This window comes from Nelumbo nucifera, chromosome 7 (genome assembly GCF_055504915.1).
Source record: "Nelumbo nucifera cultivar China Antique chromosome 7, China Antique-T2T, whole genome shotgun sequence".
Classification (NCBI taxonomy): domain Eukaryota; kingdom Viridiplantae; phylum Streptophyta; class Magnoliopsida; order Proteales; family Nelumbonaceae; genus Nelumbo; species Nelumbo nucifera.
Genome location: NC_142655.1, coordinates 45,669,437 through 45,690,569, shown reverse-complemented (window position 1 = coordinate 45,690,569; position 21,133 = coordinate 45,669,437). Strand labels below are relative to the sequence as shown.

At 39.2% G+C, this 21,133-nt stretch overlaps 1 pseudogene across 1 annotated transcript; it reads left to right on the top strand.

Moving 5' to 3' along the window:
* Window positions 1–15,038: 15,038 nt before the first annotated feature.
* Window positions 15,039–20,841, top strand: LOC104609482 (protein DETOXIFICATION 48 pseudogene; annotated as a pseudogene). Its single transcript, XR_737278.3, has 4 exons — window positions 15,039–15,092; window positions 15,882–17,509; window positions 17,619–17,918; window positions 20,446–20,841. The product of XR_737278.3 is annotated as a protein DETOXIFICATION 48 pseudogene (transcript).
* The last annotated feature ends 292 nt before the right edge of the window (window positions 20,842–21,133 follow it).

Below are 21,133 nucleotides of genomic sequence, written 5' to 3'. Positions count from 1 at the left end.
GGGCAAGTAAAGAAGATGCAGCCCCATCCTCGTAGGAGGGAGTCTGAGAGTGCTGGATTGGTAAGTTTGTACAATATTTGCAATGGGTTTGGGTTGCTGTTTCTTTTGTTATTCTATACTAACTTGTATTTTTTGGTCATTTGTGTTGAGGCGGGTGGAGAGACTCACCCCAATGTTGCAGTTCCACAAGTCTCGTTTGAGGACATTGTGGGTAGAGAGGTATGTGTGGTTCAGATGTTCATTTGATTCTCTAGTACTATCCATTTGCTTATACTAATCGCATCTTGTTTGTTTCATCGCAAGGAGTTTCCAATGTGGATTTTTCTGATGTTGTAGTTTTGCCTATTATTAGGCATTTGGTGCAGGATTTGAAGTCCTTGCAGCCCCCTGTTGAGGGCCAGAACTCGTCTGAATGTCTTTCTGTTAATCCAAGGGACGAGGGAGTTCAGGTGTGTGCAGGAAAGGATTTTGCTGCATGTGATTTTGTATCTGACAAGTTAGAACAAGAACAAGAGTCTTTTATTTCAGTGCAGGTGCAGCCCCCCAAGGATCTTGTTGTTTAGATGCCTGACTTGTCTGTGCGAGTACAAGAAAAGCCCCCTAGGGGCCCTATGGAGGAGACTGAGGCATCTTGGAGGTCTGAGCCCTCTATGCTGAACCAACCTTCTAGCAGTCCAATGGACGAAGCAATGAATGAGTAGAGACTCTCTGATGTGGGCCATGAGGAGGAGCGTGAGGAGGTGCTGATGTTGAGCGGCCTTGTGCAGATTCGACATTAGGATCCCAACATGAGGAGGAGCTTGAAACTTGTGTAGAAGTAGCAGTGATTCAATCGCAACATTCCGGGGGTTCAGTTGATCCAGATGTGTGTTCTGAGACCCAGCCTGAGTCTGATCCTATGGCTGTTGAGATTCTGTCACCATTTGAACCTATGTCAGTTGCGGAGGAGCTGGAACTTGTGCGTCGAGAGCTTGAACAATATTGTGAAAAGCATGAGCTTCACCCTTTGGGTTACTCCATCATTGACTCGATTTCCATTCAGGGTTTGCACAAGAATGAAAAGTACATTGTCTCAGATGCTATGGCGAAGATTGCCTTTCTAATTGTTCAGAAAGGGTGGTTGCCAACTGGGGACTTCTCAGCAGTGGTCATGGGTGTATCTTTGAACACCATCACGACCATAATGAACTGTATTATGGGTCAGTTAATAGAAGAGCTTTCATGGTCTAGTTTTGCCAGCTGGATGAGGACCTGTTCATCATTTGCCTTTATGGGCTTCAAGATGGATTGGATTGAGGAGAGAGTGGTTCGCTTGGCTTATATTTTTTGGAAGGCTGGCTACAAGGAGTCTCACCCCCTGACTGCACAATCTTTTGGCGAATTCCGCATATGCCATAGAGTTGTCCAAGCGAATCTTAAGAAAGCCAAGGAGAAACTTAATGCCATGCTTTGATGAGTTGGCCCGCCAATAGAAGGTAGTATGGTAATATGAGGCAGAAGATAAGGAGCTTTTAGAGATCGAGGTGCAACGGTAGAGTCTGGAGGAGATCACTCGCATGAGGGACAAGTGGTATGAGGAATAATATTTTAATTTACCTCCATGTTATGCAAAGCTATGACTCTTTTATGAATGGAGAATTCTGTCCATATCTGTGTATCTTGTTTTTCTTTCCTTTGAATTTCTTGTGGTTTTCGCCCCCTTGTCTTTGCACAAAATATGAGATGAAGAGGAATGTTGCTAGTGGGTCTATTAGGCTAGACACAACACTAGTAAGCTTATTGGGCTGAGCATGGCACTAGTAAGCTATTCGGGCCCTATGTATCATTAGATGATTTAGGCTCCTGTTTAGAGGTGGTAAGGCCCATGGATTTGTCTTGTGTGTAAGACCAAAATGCTTCTTGGGATGAATAGAACTTGTATTGTCTGCGTGGTGCGGAGTGTCTTCGAGCTATTGTCTAGGCATTCATCCTCAAGCCGTAACCATTTGTTTTACTGTGGTGGTAAGTTGTGCACAAATGCTATACCATGGCGGGTTGTTGCTTGTAGATCTGTTCATGGGCCGGGTAGCCCGATGGCCCGGTCCGACCCGACCCGCACCCCGGGCCCGGCCCGACCCATGAATAGGTCTAGTTGCTTGGGGCATTTCTACTTAGTTATTGATAGATTACTACTTTGAAATAGTAGATTTGCTTAGGTTGTCCATCGTAATTTACAGGTGTTCCCATCATAATTAGGTCATCGTCATCGCATGCCAATACTACTGACTTTGTGTAACTATGAGATATCTCATCGCATGCGAAGTCCTTTTTAGACTATGATCTGCCATGTTCGTGTTATCGCTTTTTGGAATGCTAAGTGTTTGTGGTATTCCATTTCCCTTGGATTTGCCAAGGGTTTCCTTTTCCGTTAGTATGGTTGAGATTGTCAAAGCTTTCCTGGTCTTTTCAGGATATGTCATTGCACTTGATTATACAAAGTGTTGAAAGTAATTGCCGTTATCATGGTTTTTTTGTCTACCAATGTCTTTTGTTGTCCTCGGGATTTCCAAGGTCTTTTGGGTTTGTCGAGATATTTCGTTGCATTTGAGAAAGTTAAGTTTCATCGCACCTAGTACTGCCAGGGTAGTTCGTTGCACTTCAGAAAGCTAAGTGCCAACATATCTCACTTGTGCCTGGTGTTGCCAGGGCTTTCCTGGAGTTGCTAGGGTAATGATTTGTATTTAAAGAAATAATGTATTGAAATTTTGTCATCGCACCTGGTATCTTCCAGGTTCCTCTTGGAACCGCCACGGTATCTCATTGCATTTCAGAATGCCATGTAATTGGATTGTTATTGCTCCTGGGGTTGCCAGTGTATATGTCATCACGCCTGGGGTTTCCAGGGCCTTCCTGGGGTTGCTAGGGTATATGAGATCGCGCTTGGGGTTAAGGCAACCCCAGGCGCGATCTCATATACCCTGGCAACCCTAGGCACAATCTCATATACCCTGTTAACCCTAGGCGCAATCTCATATTCCCTGGTTTTCAAAATTGGACCAGACTGGACGGTCAGACTAGAAAAACCAAGAACCGGTCACTTGACCGGTTTCGTTTTCCCCAAAAACCAGATTTTCCCCAAGACCGTTGATTTTGGTCAACGAACCGCTGAATCGGGCGGTTAACCATTTGAACTATTCGAATGGTTTTGACCATATTTTATTTTTTTATTTTTCTATCAGAATGGCCCAAGCGTTCGGTTTGAACGGTCAGACCGTTCGACCCAGTAACCAGACCCCTGACCGGTTCGGTCACCGGGTTCAGTCACCGGGTTTGTGTAACTATGAGATGTCTCATCTCATGTGAAGTCCTTTTTAGACTGTGATCTGCCATGTTTGTGTTATCGCTTTTTGGAATGCTAAGTGTTTGTGGTATTCCATTTCCCTTGGATTTGTCGAGGGTTTCCTTTTCCGTTAGTATGGTTAAGATTGTCAAAGCTTTCCTCGTCTTTCCAAGATATGTCATTGCACTCGATTATACTAAGTGCTGAAAGTAATTGCCATTATCATGGTTTTTTTGTCTACCAATGTCTTCCATTGTCCTCGGGATTTCCAAAGTCTTTTGGGTTTGTCGAGATATTTCATTGCATTTAAGAAAGTTAAGTTTCATCGTACCTAGTGTTGCTAGGGTAGTTCGTTGCACTTCAAAAAGCTAAGTGCCAACATATCTCACTCGTGCCTGGTGTTGCTAGGGCCTTCCTGGATTTGCTAGGGTAATGATTTATATTTAAAGAAATAATGTATTGAGGTTTTGTCATCGCACCTGGTATCTACCAGGTTCCTCCTGGAACCGCCAAGGTAATTCATCGCATTTCAGAATGCTATGTGCTTTGGATTGTTATTGCTCCTGGGGTTGCTAGGGTATATGAGATCGCGCTTGGGGTTGCCAAGGTATATGAGTCGCACCTGGGGTTATGGCAACCCTAGGCGTGATCTCATATACCCTGTCAACCCCAGGCGCAATCTCATATTCCATGGTTTTCAAAATTGGACCAAACTGGACGATCAGACCGGAAAAAACAAGAATCGGTCACCTGACCGGTTCCATTTTCCCCAAAAACCAGACTTTCCCCCAAGACCGTTGATTTTGGTCAACGAACCGCTGAACCATGTGGTTAACCATTTGAACTGTTCAAATGGTTTTGACCATATTTTATTTGACGATCAGACCGGAAAAAACAAGAACCGGTCACCTGACCGGTTCCATTTTCCCCAAAAACCAGATTTTCCCCCAAGACCGTTGATTTTGGTCAACGAACCGCTGAACCATGTGGTTAACCATTTGAATTGTTCAAATGGTTTTGACCATATTTTATTTTTTTTTTTGAAATTTTTTTATTTCTGCCAGAACGGGCCAAGCGTTCGGTTCGAACGGTCCGACCGTTCGACCCGGTAACTAGACCCCTGATCGGTTTGGTCACTGGGTTAGTTTTAAAAACCATATACATATAAAGAACTTTGCACAATTTTGAGAGCAATGTCATGTATATAACATGCTTTATTCAAGATTAGGAATATGTACAAAGAATTCATAACATGCTCTATTTTGAGTACAACATACTTTTCCTAATGATAACTACAGAAGACGTATGACATGCTTTTTCTTAAAGATTTCACAGTTACAATTTACTTCACTAATCATTATAAGGTTTGAACCAATGATCATTCATTGTCTCATCTTGTTCGTTGTAGCTACACTCTTTAGTATATAGTATCCAGTTGGGTGAGTTTCTTGGATTATGTATGATCCGACCCAGTTAGGTGCAAATTTTCTAGTTGATTTACCTTGCTTGACATGGAGTGTTTTTTTTTGTACCTTGTCACCCTCTTTGAATTTTTTGGGCTCGACTAGTTTGTTAAAGTTAGAAGCTATGATTTGTTTGTATTTGATTTGTTTCTATAATGACTTCTCTCTTGCCTCTTCTATGCACTCTAGTTTGTTGTTGAGTAATTGGTCCATCTCCTCTGTTTGGATGTGTTTCCCCATAACATAGGCTACTCAGGTGGATATTGTCTGTATTTTTGCTGGTATAACAACTTCCTATCATTACACCAAAGAAGAGGGTATTTGCCTGTGTACTTTTTCTGATTGTCGTGTGATAAGCCCAAAGCATTTCAAATAACTTCTCTACCCAGCCCTTTTGGTTTTATTCTACCATCTTAGTTAGCATTTTCAACAAAGTCTTATTGGTTGCCTTTGCTTTCCCATTCCCTTGTGGGTAATAGGTTGTAGATGTGCCTAGTCTTGACCCATACTGTCCCAATAGGTCTCAGACTTTTTGATTCTTTATGGATAACCCATTGTCTGTCAAAATCCTCATGGGGACCCCGAATCGGTGGACTATGTGCTACCTTAGGAAATTTGCAATGTTCTCTGCACAAATTCTTCTTAAAGGTATTGCCTTTGCCCACTTTGTGAAGTAATTTGTGGCTACTATAATGAAACAGTATCCCCGGGAAGGTGGGTGTATTTTGCATATCAGATCTACCCCCTAGGTGTGGAAAGGCCACAGTGTGATGACGGGGTGGTCATTGGCTGGTCGGTGTATCCTTTCATCATGCACTTGGCATTTGTGGCACCTATGTACATGCTTTTGGGACTGGTTGAGAGTTGTAGGCTGCATCTAATGCTTGTTCTATTTCCTCACAAGCTAGACATCACAGAGGTTTCCCAGTGTAAGGCTTTTTGTATAGTGCTCCATCATGTAGGTAGAATCTTTTGGGCATATCTGTTTCCATCCACTATAAGGAACTCATTCTTGTCTGCCTCTGGGATGCACTTCTCGCAGTCATTATGAATCTTGGCCGTATCTGTTTTCATCTCTCGCCAAAAGTGCTCCAATCTCATAGTCATTATGAATTTGTGGGTTTCGTTCAAGACTACTTCCACCTCTTTAGGCCCTAAGCATCTTGCTCTAACTCCATCTGCCAACCTATGGTATAGTACTCCATTCATCAGTTAGAACCTTAATAGTATCTTACCATCCTGCATCGCCTCTATTGGGTTACTCAACTTCTGTATGACACTATGTCTCCAATCCTTTGTTGTTATGTCATCCTTTGTTTCTACCCAATGTCCCAATCTCTCTAATGATGGTTCACAGTGCATCTGAATTGTAATGTTGATTGGGTTATCACTTAGCTGTATTTTGGATCTCAATGTGGCTAATGCATCAATGTATCTATTTTTGCCTTTATTTTGGTGCTCATAGGTTACTTCCAGGTCCCTGGGTAACCTTTGGATCAGTGTCCTATACGGCAAGATTGTCAACTCTTTAACTGTTGTGATGCCATCCATATGCCCAATCACCGATTTAGAGTCTCCTATTACTTTTTCTTTCCTTGCTCCGGAGTCCCTGGCCACTATCAGGCCCAATACTAGTGCCTCATACTCAGCTATGTTATGTGAATAGGGGAATTGCAACTTGAAAGAATAGGCTGAGGTATCTCCGGCAGGCGAAGTCAATGTGACTCCGACTCTAGTAGAGGTGTTTGTATTGCTTCCATCAAAGGTTAGGGTCCACTCTCCATCTTCTACTACTGCTATGATGGGTAGCTCTCTAGGTACTTCTTCAGAGATGGGGAAGTTGTCATTGATAGGAAAGGCAGCTAGGAGGTCGGCAACTGCTTAGCACTTAATCGTCCTTGGTTGGGTGTACTCGACACTATATTCATTCAATTGCATCATCCATTTAACTGGTCTTATTGAGAGTGGAGGTCTATCTATGAAGCATTTGATGGGATCACTCCTTGCGATCAGCTTCACCTTCTGGCCTAGGATGTAGTGTCTGAACTTCTGTGTTGCAAATACTAATGCCAAGCACTTCTGCTCCATGTGGGAGTAATTCTTTTCTGCTGGTTTCAGGGTTCTACTGATGTAGTGTATTGGACACTCAATGCCCTCATCATTGTCCTAGGCTAACAAGCATCCTACAACCTCTGAGTTTGATGCGATGTATACCTTGAACTCTCATCCACTCTTAGGTGGTGACATAGTTGGGGCTTTGTACAAAGTCTTCTTCAATTGATTGAAGGTATCTTGATGCTCTATTGACCATTTGTACTCTGTATACTTCTTGGTCGATTTTAGTTGTGACATCCCCGGGTGTGCTAGGCCGGGAATAAATCGTCTAAGGTAGGAGACTTTCCATAGGAAGGTCTTCAGTTGAGACTCAGTGTTTGGAGGGGGTAAGTCTAGAACTACTTTCACCTTGACCTCGTTTGGGTGGATCCCGATTTGATCTACTCTATAGCCCATAAACTTTCCGGACTGTACCCTAAATGCACATTTAATGGGTTGAGTCTCAGGTTGAAGGTTTTGCATCTATCAATTACCTTCCTAAGCACTTTAGAATGGTCTTCTCTTTTCTTTGCCTTGACCACTACATAGCATTCTATCTCCTTGTGCATCATATCATGAAATACGCTTGTCATCACCCTTTGGTATGTGACTCTAGCACTGTTTAGGACACATGTTATTAATGATGCACATGTTTCTTTTACTCATTTCTGACCTACGATGAGCTTGAGCTCATCGTGGTTGTGCGATGGCTTTAAGCTCATCGCAAGTCCACGTGGGTCTTGATCTTGCCACAATTCATTTCGGGTCATGTGCTCATCACATTTTTATGCGAGTTCCGAGCTCATCGCAGATGTGCACCGAGTTCTAGACTCATCGCAGACATTCATGTTGTATTGGTTTAGCACCTTCTGTGCTCTAATGTTCTAGGCGACCATCATACACCTACAGACGATAATCATAAGCTTGAGGACTATCAAATTCAAGGGCAAGGGAGCAATGGAGGTTGAAGCTAGTACAAACGAGATTGGAGAGGGATCTGCCATCACATAAACCAAAGGCGAGGAAGCCACCGGCTTTTCTGGAGTGGCACAAGTGATTAAGGATTCTCAACAATAGTGATGGCGGCACCCTTCTTCGCTAAGAAGTAGGTGGTGCAGACGTGATGACTCCACCACTACACACCACCATTCTCTGCTGCTGCTATGGCTGTTCCATGTATAAATAGTGAAGTCAGAGTAAAGCAGCGTTAATAAACGGTGAAGTCACTCCCTTGTCTACCATTGTCGTCACTTTTGAGGTTTGAGTCACTGATGTTAATGTTTTACTTTGAAAATTTTTATGAGAATAACAGGTAAAATAGTCTTTTTCATCATTTCATTACCAAACGTTAATGACAAGAGGATTTAATCAATTGTAAAAAAACTCAGAGGTAACTTAAAATAATATGTAAACAATAAGGGTAGAGTTAGTCAATTAACTAAACTATAAGAGTAGTTTAAAAAATTTATCCAAAAAGTAATTAGATTGGATCTAAAATGGATGGAACCAAGCAATATCCAAATTAAATCCAAATTCAGTTATGATTAAACGGATCTTCCAATCCAACTTAAACAAATTGGATTAGATCTGATCCATTTAGCTAATAAGTAGTAAAAGAAAGGGAACACGGTTTTTTTGGCTAAATAAATGATATATATTAAGAAACTGAAATAAAAATTTTACAAAAAGACGTACCAATGCAATATGGGTTATGTCTAATCAATCTAACTACTCCAAGTTGCACCCCAATGAGAGTGGCCAAATTTTGTTTTAATTTTTATTATCTTTGAATAGAATTTAATTTTTATTATCTTTGAATTTTTTGTTTTTTAAAATACCAATGCAATATGGCTTAGGATTGCAACTTGGGTGGGCGGGCCCAACCCAACCCAAGTCTTTACACAGTTTGGCCCTGAATTTTCAAGTCATGGATTAGGCTTGGGCCTAACCTAAATTTGGGCGAGGATCTTGGGTAGCCCAAGCCCACCTGAATATATACATACGTATGATATTTCCACCAATACAAACTTTTAAACCTTGATCTTAATTGGAATATTCTAGAATGATAGTTAGTTGGATGCACTATTAAAGAATTGTACATATCATGATATTGCTCATGCGAAAGGAAGGTGAAGTAAATACTCATAACCCTAGTAATGAATATTGGAATTCCATTATTAATTTTCTTAAATATCTCAAAGGTACAATGGGTTATGGATTATGGATTATTTTATTTATTTATCATTCTACTTTAGAAAGTTTAGTAATACAAATTGAAATTCTGCCTTAGAATCAAATTCCACCTCCGTTCATGTTTCCAAACTTGGTAAAGGCGTGATGTCACGGAATTCTTCTTAACAAACTTGCTTAACCAAATCTATGATAGAATCAGAACTCATTGTCTTGGAAAATGATGGGATTGAAATTGAGTAGCTAAGAAATCTCTTGATTGATATTTCTTTATGTGAGACACCAGTTCCCTCTATTTCACTACATTGTGGCAGCCATATATGTTGTTATTCCTCAAATAATAACCTACAATGGAGACATTAAATTAAGATATAATGTAATAAAAAATTATTATTATTTTTTTTTATGGGGAAAGGACCTAGCTAATCCTTTGGTAAAACCAGTGTCAGCGAATGAAATTGTAATAGGATTGAACTCATCATAGATCCTTTCTAGTAGGCTTTCCTAGTAACCATCCTACCTTTTCCTTTTCCTCTACCCCCATCTTGTCCCTTTCCTCCTTTGTTAATGAATAATGGCTGACGATAACCTCTTGCAACATCTATCCCGACATCATGTACCCAAGCAAAAGACTGGTTGGTTGAAGTAGACAAAGATGATGAACTCCCTAGTGAAGCATGGCAAAGAATCCTAATATTTAAAGTTCACACAAACAAGGCCATTAATGTTGTAGGACTAAAAGAAATGATTGCAAGAGCATGGAAGGTTCCTCTCAACAATCAGGGAGTTTACTGAGAATACTTTTACTTTCGGGGGGTGTTTTTTTTTTTTTGGATTTCGAAAGGAGGGAAAGTAGGTCAACGGGATTTTTTCTCCCATTGATCAAGAATCCCATGTTCTTTTTTCAGATTAATACGGGAACCAGAAAATGTTTATTTTCCTAGATACCACCTTCTAGGTGGATAAATAGATTTCCCACCTGGGGGAAAGTTTCCAACACTTGAATGGGACAAAAATGCTTCTTTTAATAATGGACTTTTATGGCTAAAATGGTCATTTCCTTTTTTACTTGGAAAATAAAAGAATATGAGTACATATATTTACCTAGGTTTCCCAAGAAAAACTTACCCAAGTAATTATATTTACCCGGATAAATAACTTACCGAAAAGTGAACGGGATTTTTGAGGAAGACCTTCTGATTTTGCAAAAAGCGGTTCTAGTACAGGGCCATATGATTATACATTTACCCATTCTGACCTCTGGGTTCACCTCCTGGGTTTTCCAAAAGGGTACCTTAATGCTAATGTTGCTTATAAGGTTGGCTCTGAAATTGGGAAACCATACCGCCCTAAGGTTCTAGATTGAAGATCCTTGTTAATATCTCAGATCCACTCATTCAATTGGTACCTTTCAAACTTTTAAATGGAGAAACGATGCCCATTACTGTTCAGTATGAAAAGCTACCAAGATACTGTACGTTTTGTGCTTGGCATGGAAAGCAATTCAGTTCAATTTTTAACTGAATAAACCGAATGCTCATCCACATTAAGCACCTAATAATGGGTAGAAGTAATCATCGACCAATAGCTCTATACTTTGCTCAAAAAAAAATCTCAAAATTGTAGCAATATGGACCAAGATGAATAGTTTCAATTCAATGGTGAGATATTCTAGAATGATCCATTCGGCAATTTCAAGGACAAATATATAAATTGCAAGAGTAAGTTGTTTGAATGGAGTCATCCCACAGCCAAATTTTGCTAGAGATATAAAAGAAATGGAAAAGAAGTTAACTGAAGCTCAATATGATGTGGTTAAGGAAACTAAGCCTAAACATGAACTTGGTAATGGTGACTGGACCTCTGGTTTGATTTCATAGCAAATTACAAATGATATAAACATTGCTCTTTCTAAACCTCTCCCTCAATCGAGGAGGTGAAGATGGCACTAATTTCTATAGGTCCATCAAGGATAAAGCAGGGAACAAATTAGTGAGATTTGTCTAAGGCATTTTCCAATACCTAGAGAACATTGAAGAAGTTAATGACAAAATCCCCAAAAAGGGGATAGTTGACCTAGTGGACGATTTGAGACCCATCAGATTGACAAATGTCCCTTATATGGTTGTAACTAAAATCATTGGTCATTCACTTGGATAGTTTATGGACTCTCTTATTATTCCATTTCATAATGCATTCTCCCCTGGATGTTATGACTCAGGACTACAGGGTGATAGCCATAAAGATTGTGCACACTATATATGAGGAAACAAAAAGGGAAGAAGGGTAGTTTTATGTTGAAGTTAAAACTTTCTAAGGCATATGATAAGATTGAATGGCTTTCCTTCTATGGAATTATTTGCAATTTAGAGGCTTCTTCAATTCACCCAATTTTGTTCTCTTATTAAAGCTTATATCTCAATGGCTTATTTGATATTGTTGAATGGTGAGCTAGGAAACACTTTCAAACTAGAAAGAGGATTGAGGCAAGGATGCTCTATTTATTTGGATCTACCGTCTAGATTACTGATTTACAAGATGGACACTAACTCTATCTATGGCTTCAAATTAGCTCATAATTGCCTCAGAATATATCAACCATTTGGTGTTTGCTGATGACATCTTGGTTTTTGGCAAAAGTTCAGAGTAGGAAGTACTCATGGTAAAGAATGCATTATTTTTCCTTGGATTATGTTTGAGCTAGGAAATTAATCTCTCAAAATCTTCCATCCACTTCATCAATAACACCATTCGGAGGGAGAGGTTGAAGCTGACTGATATCTTGGGTGTCAAGATTATGAATGGGAGAGAGATTTACTTGTGTGCCCTACTATTGTTGAACCATGGTAAACCCTCTACTTGGCAACTTCTTGTGGACAAGTGTAAAAATAAGCTAAAAACCTAGAAGTCTACTTGCTTATCCCGTGTGGAAAGAGAGGTGCTTATCAAGTCCACTCTTTCACGAGCTATTCAAGATTGGTTTGGCTTGGTTTCAACCGAGCTTTGAGCCTAATAGAACTCGGCTTGTGAGGCTTGAATATATATATATATATATATATGTGTGTGTGTGTGTGTGTGCGTATTTGTATAATAAAATTATAGAAAATAATATATATTTAATAAAATTATTATAATTCTTAATTTTTTAAATATCAATAAAAAATATTTTTTATATATAACTTTTTATTTTTATAAAACATTTTTCTCAAATTGAGCTCGAGCTCAAGATTCAAGTTCAACCGAACTCAAACTCAAGCCTTATCTTACCTTGGCAAGCCGAGCTCAAGCCTCGTAATATTCGGCTTGGCTCGACTAGATCGAATCCACCCCTACTCACAACCATTCCCTCTTATTTTATAGCCACTTAGTCAACCCCACAATCAATCAATGCAAAAATTAAGTAATAGCTAAAGACTTATGGTGGGGTTTCAATAAGGACAGAATCACATTTACCTATAAGCATGGCACAAATTCATGCGCAACAAGGATCTTGGTGGGTTAGGGATTCAAGATGTTACCATTAAAAATAAAGCATTTCTCATGGGACTTTCTTGTAGATTCTAAAGGAATAGAATTGCCTATGGGCCCAACATTTGTATCAAAAATACCTAAGATCTCAAAACTCATTTTGGGACACTTTAAAGAAAGCTTTTGACTATGCCATTTGGTGCAACATGTTGAAGATTAGAGATGATGACTTGTTAAGGGGCTCAAGATGACTTATTGCAGACGGACGACACGTTAGTTAATATCTATGTACTCTCCCCCATGATCCTAACTAACATTCTCTAAAGGTTGTAGTGCTAATCAACCATGCCAATGGAAATTGGAATTCTGAATGTATTCACTCCATGTTTGATGTAGATGTTGCAACCCGTATCCTACAAACTGAGTTGCCTTCTCTTCCCCATTCCAACCCAGATAGGTTGTGTTGGACCTTAACGCCACGTGGAAATTTTACATGTTCTTCTGGCCATAAAATTCTTACTTACACATGGAGTTTAACAATGTCACTTGGAGGCAATTTTGGAATTTTAATGAGCTCCTTCCTTGGATTTTATATTTCATTGTCTTCATGAATGCAAAGCTAGCTAAGAACTCTTATATAGGGACCGGAGCCTAAATTTTACTCTAAATGACTTTTCAATCTTTCATTTAGGCCATGTTTCTTTTTCGTAAAGTGGAGGGGGAAAGTTTGCAATCCCATTGACCAATTTATCTGTGTTCGAATTTTAAATTCATGTGGGACCCACGTCAAGTTTTATTTTCCCGGGTAAAGGATACCCTTGCGACACTAACGTAAAATCTCAAAATTGTCCCCCACAAGATAAGAGTCTCTGCAACTCCTGAATTTTAGGAGTGATCATCTATAAATTTGAACAAGGAATAATATGATTAATCCAAACTAGATTTTTAAAGGTGGATTTATCTTTAATGGTTTCCGAATAATATGAACAAGTGATTGCTTGTTTGATGGCGAAAGCTTATCAAATAATCACATCTGAGATTTTTTTTATTTCTTTGATATTGAGAATGTTGTTTGAAGGAATTTGTATGTTGATTTTGGGATCTTGATTGTCCAACTTACCACATCTTCTTAATTGTTCATTCTAATTTTTAATAAAAACCAATCTTCATCCTCGTCAAACCATTCTCTCATAAACCCTTAAACAAACAAATAAATAAAATATGTATACATAATTATATATACATATGGACTCTGCTTCATCAGCTACAGGTAGGACAAGCGTCTTCAAACTCTAGCAACCTCTCAATGCAAAAGAACAATGACTGGAAGTAGCCCTATAGAGAAGCTCAGGAGAAGAAAATGGTCAGGATTTTTCCCTCTTTTGCTAGTTTAAAAAAGGGGAAAAAAGATAACCATGACAACATTCCTACTGACTTTTTTTTTTTTTTGAAAATAGACAAGGCAATCAACTATTTTATTAATGAAGTGATGAACTGAGTACAGAAGCCACCGACCATAAATTGCTAAAATCATCACTAGGAAGAGCTTGACAATTATCTCTTGGGAGTATAGGTTTACGGTTTTACCTACCTTTTCTTTCAAGCCAAAAACAACCTTATTGAATATAAAACTGAGTTTATATTGCCAAAACCACAAATTCTTACTTCACTGTTAATACTGCACAATACATCCCTCCAAATTCTTGGTCCCTTAAATTCCTTCTGCAAAAAAAAAAAAAAAAGAAAATCAGATTTAGAGAGCATAAAGAACTTTGAAGGAAAAGAAAAATCTAACCAAATTAGTTATTTTAAATGGATAAAACAATAAGTTCTGATAATAGTTAATTCCCAACACACCACTGGATCATGTTTCAATTTTCTCAATTACCTATCATATTTTCCTCTTTTACATGGGTAGAACAAAATCTGATTTCAACAATCCATCATAACACTGGCATGAAAATTGTCCAATTCATAGTATTCAATCTCCTAAATTGTAAACACAATAAACATCTACCAGAGAATACGATAATCCATTAAGCAGGGAAAATACTTATCCTTGATCATAGGTTTATCATGCATGAGAAGTACCATGTAACAATCTGTAATTTAATCAATAGTATAATGAAGATTATTGTTAAAGATCATATCTTCTCAACAAAAAGCCCTAGTTGTAGTAGAAGAAGAAACTAACCAAACCACTCTAGTCGGCAAAGACTCAAAGTAGAGTTTTAATGAAAAAAGAAGAACAAGAGGACTCCTATTGGATCCAACAACTAAATCCTTTCATCAGAACCAAAGGATTTGAGAAGGGGGGAAAACAGAGAGTGACACAAGATGAAAAAGGTTTCTAAAGATTCGAAGCTTTGTAGCTTTCATTTCACTTTGAAGCTTTGTAGCTTCACTGGGCTTGGATTGGAAATTAGAACTTCAGGTGGCTTTCATATCACTCCCTCCAGACATAATAATACCATGAGACACTATTGGGTGAAAATTGGAAAAAAATGAAGCTTTGTAGCTTTCATATCACTTTGAAAAAGAAAACTCCAGGTAGGCAGGTACTGTGGGGATGATTGGACTAGGGAGTAAACATTTCACCCTATCTAATGGACAGCTCTGATTGGTAAAGTTTAGGCAGTCAGTGGGCTTGGATTATGGGCTTCACAAGTCAGCTGTTAAATTACCTTGAGTAAGAGGCCGTTTGAAAACACTAGAGTGCCTTACTGGGTTTGTGACTTGTGAGAAAAGAATCATTCAAACCCAGCAAAACTCTGATCTCCAATCAATGTTCCTAGAATCCATTGAAAACTGCACTGGTTCTATTTACTCTTTTAATTTCCTTTTCTTTTTTGTTTTGTTTATGAATGGATAAGTAATGGTTCCCCTCTCTCTGCTGGGTCCTACCTGTATTATCTTCTGATGAGCTAATTGTGGAGCTGAAGCCTATTACAAAAAATGAGAATCGATGATTGTGTTTTTGATTTCTAGAAAGGAGAAAGTAGAAACCACTGAAATTAGTATTACACTTTGTGGGGCCTAGGTTCTCAAGAGTCGCATCCCTAAGTCAACTCCAACTTCAATAAAACAACAGGCTTTGAGCTCAATGCCCTATAGTTTAGGTGCCACTCTTGAGTCCTTGATACAGAGAGCAGATTCAGTCCTCACAAAATTGTGTTCACACGGTTCTTACAGCCTTTTTTTTTGGCTTTGCATTGGGAATATATCTTTTTATTTATAGGGAATGTTGTCAATACACTGTTAAAAGGGGTTGTAATAACAGTATAAGCACAATTTTGTAAGCACCAAATAAGTCACTTATATAAGACACTAGAGTGCCTTACTGGTAGAAGGCCATATTGGGGCTGGCGATCCCAAGTTGTTTCTCAGTCTGTTTGGAGTGGTGGTGGTATGAATTCATGATAATCTTATGTGGGTTGCTCTCATATCCTAAGCCAAAGGTTGCAGCCATGGGGGTATTAATACAAACAACTTCTCTGCTTTATATAATGCCTTCATCCATCAGCTTCGGGGTGTCTACTAGAGTGAGTAATGAACTGGGCGCTAACATGCCTTGGAAAGCTAGAAGAGTCATGGTTGTTGCTCTACTCCTGTCGTCCTTCTTGGGTTTTCTCTCAATGACACTTGCAACTGGGGTCAGCTCCATATGGGGGAAGATGTTTACAGGTGATAGTGAAATTCTTGACTTAACCAGCACGGTTTTGCCAATCATAGGCCTCTGCGAGCTCTTCAATTGCCCACAGACGACTGGTTGTGGAGTCCTGAAGGGATGTGCCAGGCCCAGACTAGGACATAATATAAACTTTGCTGCATTTTATCTCTTGGGAATGCCTCTGGCCATTTTGTTAGCTTTCCACCTTGGGTTTGGGTTCTTGGGGCTGTGGCTAGGACTGTTGGCAGCTGAGGCTTGTTGTCTGTTATCAATGGTGTATTTTCTCCTTCAAACTGATTGGTTTCAGGAAGCTGATAGAGCTTGGAAATTGACTGGGGTTGATGATGACCATCTGGTTCTACATAGCGAAGCACATCATCAACAGACCTTTGTAACAGTCTAATTAACCGGTTCGGTTTTTGATTAGATATATGGCCAGTGATTAGTGGGGTTTGAAATTAGCAATGCCAGTGAAGTAGGGTGGTCAGCAGTCGAAAACCTCCTCATCTGGGGAGAGGAAGAATTCCTGCTGTTACAGTACTACTGTCGTCTAGAGTTGTACTTTCCACGTGTTGGGCATTTATATGGTCAAGACTCAGGACCCACCATTAGATGCTTCACGTACATGTGAATGCCTGCATGATATTTTCTGTGATGAGCAACACTAAGCTTAGTTTCACTTCATTCTGCAGTTCATCATGGGGATAGGTTTCTATGATTTCCTTTCTTGTTCACTCTAGATAGTAATTAGTTGAATGATGGGCTCTCTATCTTCTTCTTATACGAAGCCTCAAATTAATTAGCGTCTGTTTGGTTAATAAGAGTCCGGAATCAGAATTGGAATCGGAATGGGTCATACCGATACTCCAACCCTCTTTCTCCTGTCTCTCGACACTCCCTCCTTCAAACCTTCTACAGTTCGGCGGTTGAACTCCGAAGATCCGACCTATATTACTCCGGCCAGGTCATGATGGATCTCTCTCCTTTTATCTCTCCCCTTCTGCAAACCCTTCAACCAGCTCCCTCCCCTTCTGCAAAACATCTCTACCCATCCTCTAAAGAGTTAAAGACCTCGTCTCTCGTCTTACTTTAGACGAGAAGATCTCTCAACTCGTTATCAATGCGTCGGCGATTCCCAAACTTGGTATTCCCAGCTATCAATGGTGGTTGGAATCGTTGCACGGTGTCGCCGATGCCGGACCTGGCATCCGATTCAACAGAACCATTCAACGTGCTACGAGCTTTCCTTAGGTCATCCTCACTGCCGCATCGTTTGATAAACGTCTTTGGTATCGCATTGGACAGGTAAGCGAGTATTCACTCTAACAACTTTGCTCATGAGAAAAGGGCAAAATCATTTGAATCTGTATCCCCCATGCATGGTTTGATTCTTCAATTTACTTTTACTTTGAAGGCTATTGGTACCGAAGCTCGAGCTGTATACAATGCCGAGCAAACCAAAGGAATGGCATTTTGGGCTCCGAACATCAATATATTCAAGGACCCCAGATGGGGGAGAGGGCAAGAGACGCCAGGTGAAGACCCATTGGTTTTTTGCAAGTATGCAATTTCTTTTGTGAGAGGGGTTCAGGGGGATTCATTTGAAGGAGGAAAACTTGGCAATCGTCTTCAAGCTTCAACTTGTTGCAAGCACTTCACTGCTTATGACTTGGACAATTGGAAAGTAATCAATCGCTTTGGCTTTGATGCTCGTGTAAGTTGCATCTTTCCTCCTAGTGCCTGGAATTTCAAAAGCGTGGTTGTCACTTTGACAAAAGTGTTTTCCCCTAGAAAACTTTTAACAGTAAACCCCACTGTTCAAATTTCCATAAACATTGATTGGCCGATGGAGATGCTTTTTGGGGTTTTGGTTTTGTTTAGCAGCCTTCAGAAACTGCAACAGAACATGCCTTGTTTTTCTGTCTGTTACTGTGTTTTTTTAGTAAAGATAGGTGCTTTAATGGTGGAAGTGATTCCTTTTCTTTTCTCTTTTCTCGCCCCTCTTCAAGATTTTGCCTAAAATATGGATTTATTTCTTTGTTCTGGGCTTCTGCGAAATGGAGTACAGGTTTATCTATCTATCTATATATAGTGCATTAGGCTTAAAGTTTCACTCATTTATGTGTATTTTAATAGGTCAAGTTGTCCATGTTGAAGAGTGCATAAATCAAAGTTAATGCATAAAGCATTACTGCTAGCATTGGCATAAAAAACATGCGCTGATCTAAGGTTCATAATCTAATAGTTGATATGGCCATTTAGAAAATGGAATGGCAAAACGGGATTTGGGAAGACAACTCTGTATGGTTGGATAAGGTTTTATTAAGCTGAGTTATCATTCTATGAATTGGAAAAGAAGAAAAGATCATCCAATAAAACTTGTGAACGATAAAAACATCACAGTTATCAATGTTTTTTCTTTTCATTCAAGGAGTTATAGAACCAGTAATTTGGAGCGGCCTTTTGTTAAGTATTAGTTATAAAAACTTGCAATGCAAATATCATGTATCTTTGTATTTTTTTTTTCTTTTTTTGCTTGCAAAAATGTATCTTTGTTATTGATAAGGCTGAAAGTGCTCTTTGTAATTTTTGTACATGACTTCTGATAATTTCAGAACTTGGTTTTATTATTTTAGTGCTGCAAATTGATAGGATCAAATTGTGGATTTTATTAGTCACAAGGTTACACTCTTGCCTCTCAGCTTGGTCATTCAATTGTAGGCCCAATGCCAAGCTTATTCACCGTCAAGATTGAGGACCCACAGTTAGCAGAGTTGTCTGGGGTAACATTCTTCAAAATTCAACAACATACTTTTTGTTCTTCACAACATATTTATGGAAACAAGAAATATGTTAGGTGGCTCTTTACCAGTTTACCTCCTTTTGAAGATTGGCATTCTTGTCTTTGATCAATTCATAAAAAATTACAAACAGAAAATAAGGATGGAAGCTTTTAAATATGAGAGGAAAATAAATAACACCTTTACATAATGAAATCCATACTAGTAGGCTCAGGCAAGTTAGTCTAGCATTGGATAACTAGAATATGAGTGTATAAATTGTTTCTTACAGGAAAGCTCCTCCGACAGACCTCCCTGATCAATTCTGACTACAGAAGACATGAATGCATTAGCTTCAACAACGTCTCCAAACTGTGGAAAACCAGTTTTTGATGTTCTTTTAACAGGGGCAGAATTGGAAACTTTGGCTGATTCCGATTCCAGCTTTTAGTTGAACCAAACAGTAGGAATCAGAATCCGATTCCGATTCCTGACTGAACTAAACAGATTCCAGGAATGGACCATTCCGATTCTGATTCCGATTTCAATTCAGATTCCAGCTACGAACCAAAGGGACCCTTACTTCTCTGAACCATTTTCAAGGCATTATTTCTTTTGGGTACCAACAGAGAACTAGGGGTTTCTACTCAACTTTCTACATCTAGTCTGGGTATTCAATTCTCTCAGGGTAGTGTGGCCACTTTAGGGTGGGTGGACCAACTTTGGTCTTCTTCTGACTTAACTATACAAATTAAATTCGACTTGATAGAGTTTAAATTTAATGGTTTTAGCTAGGAAGGATGGGTGGATTCAAAGATGGAATGTTTTGTCAATAGACCTCTCTCAGAATGGCAGCCTAGACGAGGCTATACCAATTACTACTGTTTGGTTTGGTTGACTGGCACAGAAAGGCTTAACCCAAAACCAGTGTTCTGCCTCACTTAATATGGCCACGAATCCTTCCTAATTAAAGTGAATAAACCTCTATGTTAAGAACAAACTAAAGCTTTTGCTGCATTACTGGTTGACATTTTTTTAGTAAACAGAAAAAAAAAGTATTGTAGTACTGTAAAGAGGGTGAGGAATCCTCAGAATTTACAAACACGTATGACTATAATATCCACATGACACATACAGCATGTTCAAAAAATGATGGAGCTCCACTGATTCTGGAAATAATCAGAAGGAGCTCTCATGAACTGGTGTTGTACTTTGGCCCATCTCATCAAGGTCTATCATTTTTTGCCATTTAATTTTTACCCAACTTTCTGATTGTAGGTGACTTATCTAGAAATTTCCTGTGTGAATAAGAACAAGATTGTATTCCTTCCAAACTGAGCCTATAGAATTCCCATGTTTCATTGTTCCGGGCATTTGTGCAGAAAACATGGTATTTTTCTTGATTGTATATGCTGTATTTTGTTCCATGGCTTGAGCCCTAATGGCTAAAATTCATGGCAGGCTGGAGAGTTCTCTTCTCGCATTCAGCAGCTAGCTAGCCGTGGTTCGGGTACCAACCAGGACTTGGTCGGTTCAAGATTTTGGATGAGTTGATCATTGACCTGTTGCTGAAGAAGGCATCTTAATATATGAATCAGCTGTGCCAAGTGAAGCCAGGCAATGTGCTGAGGTGTTCCGTTTGTGCCTTCACTATGGTCTATGGAGAATTTTTATTCCTTCTTCCCCAATGACATCCAACCAATTTTCCCCTGTTCTGTTTTTTTGTCATTCTCTGTTATTCTTCTTTGATAGAGAACTGTATATCTGGCTGTACTTGAAAAACCCCAACCATGTAATTTTGGTGTATGCTGCTTATTGGAAGTAATTTAGACTCACATTTTGTAACTGTGATTTTGAAGGTCAAAGGATTGACATGATCTTATAAGCATTGGCATTTTAAACTCTCCTCTCTACTTGTTATTTGTGAAAATTCAATGGTTCATTAAATAATCAGAACTAGTTTGATTTTCATAAAGAAGACCAAAAATTATGGCAACGGTCTTAAATGCCCAAAATTTGAGCCCAAAATAATGGCAGATGGTGTTTTCTTCTATTGTTGGAAAAACTTGAATTAGGCTCAAATTGGGTTTAAAAGAAGAGGCAGCATGATTTATTTCCAAAAATTTTAGGGGCATTTAAGACTTTGTGA